The sequence below is a fragment of the Cupressus sempervirens genome, chromosome 8, assembly GCF_028749045.1.
Source record: "Cupressus sempervirens isolate cs-2001-9-10 chromosome 8, ASM2874904v1, whole genome shotgun sequence".
Classification (NCBI taxonomy): Eukaryota; Viridiplantae; Streptophyta; class Pinopsida; order Cupressales; family Cupressaceae; genus Cupressus; species Cupressus sempervirens.
In genome coordinates, this window is record NC_143125.1 from 293,657,758 (window position 1) to 293,663,512 (window position 5,755).

The following is a 5,755-nucleotide window of genomic DNA, read 5'->3' on the forward strand; positions in this document are numbered from 1 at the left end:
GAAGTGACTTTCTCAAAAAGTGTCAATGATATTGAAAGGATTTGACTCTTCAAAAAGGTCACAATTATGAATGGTTGCGACTCTTCAAAAAAATTGTAATTATAAAGTATCTCAACTTTTTGAAAGGATTATGATAATGAAAGGTTTTTACTTTTGAAAGGATTGTAAGTATGAAGGGTCATGACTTTTCAAGCGGATTATAATTATAAAGGAGTGTGACTTTTCAAATGGATTATGATTATGAAGAAGACTATGAATACAATGAGATTTATTTAAAATGAGGAGGTGACAATAAATAATCTTATATGATTCTAAGATATATTATATCTATATGAATGCAATTTTATAAATGAGTAATGCTCATATATCGACAAGTATAATTATAATAGTATTAATATAATTTACAATAATGAGATTGTAATATAAACTATAATAGAAACATAAATATATATATATATATATCTACATTTCAATCCTACTAATATTTGGCTAAGGAAGGAAGGGTATAATGTTTACCAAGGAGGATCTTGTATAAATCTAAGCTAGTAGATCTTATCCCAATAGAGGGTAGGGCTCAATGTTCTGTAAATATTTATGAAACAAACTTAGACCTGTAAGCTTTAAGGGAGTCCATAATTGGTGTCTAGACAACTTGGATAACATCTATATCCTTTGTTTTTAAATTCCAATAATAATATTTGATAACAAAAATGATATATTATGAACATTATAACTGATTAAACAAGTACCGATCATGATCGACCCAAAAAGGGTGTTGAAATGAGATAGTTGAAGTGAGGAAGATTGATGAAACTATCATGGAATAATCTTTATTTTGTCATTGATGTCAAACCTACTACTTGTTGGTGAGACAATTACTTACTTTGTTCTAAGTGCTATCATTTTTTTAATTGATGAAGAGGATTTGAAAAGAAAGGATAACAAGACAACCTAGAGAAAGGTTGAGTTATTTGGTGTATAAAAGGAGTGCTAAGACCAAGTAAGACATTGATGATATAGTGTATTATTTATCTACTTAAGTCTATAATGGAAAGATACTTGAGCAAAGACTAGAAGGAGGCTAAGTAAAGAAAACTATCTGCTAAGCTTGACCGAGGAAATAGTGCAAGGTGAGAAAAGTTAGTGCAAATCGAGCAGAAAATAGTGGAAGCCAAGAGAAGAAAGTTAATATGAGCTGAGCAAGTGAAATCTAATTGAAGGTGAGTGAATTTGAAAAGAAAAGATAACAAGAGATCCTAGAGAAAGGTTGGGTTATTTGGTGTATAAAAGGAGCACTAAGACCAAGCAAGACATTGATGATATAGTGTATTGTTTACCTACTTAATTCTTTAATGGAAGGATGCTTGAGCAAAGACTAGAAGGATGTTATGTAAAGAAAAGTGCCTGCCAAGCTAGACTAAGAAAGTAGTGCAAGCCAAGAAAATTTGGTGTAGGTCGAGTAGAAAACAATGGAAGTCGAGTGAGGAAAATTAGTATTAGTCGAGAAAATGAATTTTGGTTGAAGTCGTGTCGAGCAAACAAAGTGTTATTGTTGAGTGCCAATAAAAAGTGTTAGATAAAAGATTTAATCAATTTGAGTCGACAAAGTTGATTTCTTGAATTGTGTGAAGTATGTGGAAAATTTCTATGATGACGAGGTGGCACAGAATTCAAGATAAACCATTTTGAAGAAAATTAAAAGAGGATTGTAGAGGAAGTTTCTAGAAGAGACTAAAATGGAAAAGTGGGTAGATTCATTGAATTTTACCTAACCCTAGAATGGAAGTTTGAGGTTAAGTGGAAAAAGACCTAAATTATCTATTTATAGAAATAATAAGCTAGAAACAATAGTTGTCATGTGCAAGAACCTAAGGAAGACACGAAGTCTAGGGTGTTGCTTCATCTGGTGGTGAAATAGAAGAGTCTCCAATTGGCATGCAAAGCAAGAAGGCTTAAGAGGATGAATTCTTGAAGGGTGAACAAGATGTTAGAAATGAAGAGGATAAAAGCCAAGTAAAATGGAGGATTGTAAGTGAGTTGTAGTTGTTATCAATTCAAGTCCTACTATTACTCTCTAACAATTGTATCAGTCTAGATAAATCCTTTGGATTATGGTTGACCTAACAATCATTAGTAAATTCTTTAATAGGGTAAAATTATAATGGAATGTTCTAAAGTCCTCTAACAAGGCTCACTCTTAATAATGTGATTGAAATCCTCTAACCATGTCACATTTAATAGTGTGCATTGTAACCTTTAATAGGGTTGGCTCCTCACAGAGCTCACTTAAGAAGAGTGAAAATTGATAGCATGTTACTAGTGGTTTTTCCCAAATTGGGTTTCCATGTAAAACCCTTCTTTCAAAATGTGTGATTGATTTTGTGGTTTTGCGTGTTTATATTTCTGCAAAGTTATTTTGACATAGGACAACAAATGCACATGTTTAAGATATTGAATGGTCAATGTATGCATAAGGATAAGTTGTAGTAATAAAAAGTTTTATTTGTACATTTGAAACTTTGATAACTGATTCACCACCCCCCACACCCCCCCCCCCACCCCAATTATTCTAAGGTATTCCAACAATTGGTATCAGAGCACCAAGTGCTTGTGAAGAGAAATTTTGAAGGTACTTAAAGCTAAAGATCAAGATGTGCAAAATGGAGATGCCCAAGTTAAACAAGGAAAACTTTCCTACATGGAAAAGTTTGATGAAGCTACATTTAGGAGGTCTTGGAGATTATGCATAATCAACTATCACCACTGAGCATGTTGATCTAATTGGAGCCCCAACTGTTGATCAATTGAAACAAAAGAAAGAACACAGTCAAGCAATGTTAGAGATTACATCTGCCCTAAGCTACTCATAGTTTGATGACATCAAAGGATGTGATACTACTAATAAGATGTAGGATTCCCTATAGGTGATCTATGGAGGAGACAAAATGTGCTAACAGCCAAAGCTAAAAGCCTTAGAGAAAAATTTGATGAAATGAGAATGTAAGAGGGTGAGACTATAGTCCAGTATTGTCCAAGGATCAAGGATATTGTTAATCTTATTCGATGATTTGATGGAAAGATTAAAGATGAGACTATGATTAAAAAAGTATTGAGAACCCTGATGCTTATCTATGTTATAAGAGTATCTTCTATACAAGAACTAAGATGTACCCCTAGTAGCAATTTGACCCTTGAAGGACTGGTTGGTAGACTCATTGCATTTGAACTTTCAAATTTTGATAATTTCAAATATAAAAATGTTGAATTTTCTTTCAAAGCTAAGCTGACATTAAAAGAGCCTAGAGATAAGAAAAACAAAAAAGGCCAAACCTTCTACTAGTGACAGTAATACAAATTATGAAGAGCTAGAAGAATTGTAATCATTGTTGGCCAAGAAGTTTCACAGAGGCAAAAGAAAATACAAAGGTAAGCTACCTATCATATGCTTTAATTATCATGAGGTTGGTCATATTGCAACAAGATGTCCTGAGAAGTCAAACAACAATAATGAAGACAAATTCAAAGTTAGAAAAGATGACAATAACAAAGGCCACAAGGAAAAGGGAAAGAAGGCTTGTTACATTGCTAAAGAGGAATCCAATGATGAAGTTATCTATGTTGCTATACAGGATGATTCTGATGAAGATGAGGCAACTACATTGATATATTAGGTGAACAAAATTGATAGATGATTTATTGATAGTGGATGTTCACATCACATGACTAGAGACAAAAGTAAGTTCAATACCCTTGAGTATTACAATGGAAATAGTGTTAGATTTGGTAATGATGCACCTTGTATGATTAAAGGAAAAGGATCAATAATATTGACAAATAAGATCATGTGTGGAAATGCTTACTATGTGGAAGGACTTGACTATAATCTGTTAAGTGTGTCACAATTGAATAGTTCAGGTTGTAAAAATGAATGTGGTAACATAAAGGCTAATATCTATGACATTGGAGAAAAACTAATTAGAAGTGGAGATCAAACTAGAGGTAATCCATTTTATCTTGATATGAATGATGCTACTTGTCTTGTACAATTTGATGATGTGTGGCTATGGAACAAGAGGTTATGTCATGTAAATTTTCATAATTTGGTCAATATTAGTAAGATGAAAAGAGTTAGAGGTTTTCCAAAACTGAAGAAACTTGATAATGTAATTTGTGAACAATGTCAGTCAGGCAAGATGACAGAGTCTAGTTTTAATAGTAAGACTCACACATCAAAATAAATTCTTGAATTAGTTCATACTGATTTATGTGGACCAATTGATGTACAAGGCTATAAAGGTGACAAGTACATTATCCTATTTGTTGATGATTACTCAAGAATGATGACAATAATGTTCTTAAAATAAAATTTTGATGATTTTCAAATGTTTAAGTGGTATCTAGCAAGAGTTGAAAAGGAAACTAGCAAGAGCTTGAAACGTCTGAGATCTGACAAAGGTGGAGAGTTTACATCAAATGAGTTTGAAAACTTATGTAATGACAGAGGAATCAAGAGACAATTTTTTGCACCTAGGACCCCTCCACAAAATGGGATTGCTAAAAGGAGGAACATATCTATAATAGATTGTGCTAGAACACTAATGATGGAGAAGAATGTTATTTTAAAAATACTAGAGAGAAGTTGTTAGTATAGCTGTCTATACCCTAAATTGAGTACTAGTCAAGAAAAGTACAAATTCCACACCTTTTGAGCTATGGTATGGATACTCACCCAACGTCAAATATTTCAAGGTATTTGGAAGCAAGCGTTACATTCTTAAGGACATTAGAAATGGTAAACTTGGTTCTAAAAGTGAAGAAGGTATATTCCTAGGCTATTCCACAAGTAAAGCTTATAAGTGTTTAAATATTAACACTAACAAAGTTGCAGAAAGTGCAAATGTTAAGTTTGATGAATATACAGAAGTGTGTGAAGATGAATCAAAGAAGGAACCTAAAAACTACATAACCTTTATCTACTAGTATGAAGACATGTTTGTTGATGATGATAATTTTACAAACCAAGTCGCTAATCAACAAGAATCAGGGACTGTTGAGTCACATATAATGGATGTCTAGTTGCAAACAAAAGCCAAAGTACATTCTAATATTGAGATCAGTGTACATGAAAGAAATGTCAAGTTACCTAATAGAGAAGTGCATAGTGAATTTGAAAGTAATAGGTCCATTGTAGAAAGAAGAGCAAAACCAAGATTGTCAAAGTATGTTAGATGACATCACCTTACTGGACAAATTATTAGAGATAAAGAAGATAGACCAGTGACAAGGAATAGATTGAGAAATGATACATGTTTGTTAAGCATGCATGAGCCTAAGTCAGGAAAGGATGCATTAGAAAATGAAGATTGGAGTAAAGCCATGAAAGAAGAGATTAATCAGATTGAGAAGAACAAAACATGGACTCTAGTACCCAGAACAGAGAAGAAGAATGTGGTTGGAACCGAGTGGGTGTACATAAATAAATTGGATGAGAATGGTGAAGTCACAAGGAATAAGACAAGATTAGTTTGCAAGGGATATGCACAAGAAGGAATTGACTATGGAGAGACATTTTCCCCAGTTGCAAGATTGGAAGGATTAAGAACTTTTCTTGCTTACTATGTATACAAAAGTTTTAAAATTTATCAAATGGATGTGAAGTCAACATTTCTGAATGGTATACTAGAAGAGGAGGTTTACATAGAACAACTAGAAGGATTTGTTGATCCAAACAACAAGAACATTATGTGTAGATTAC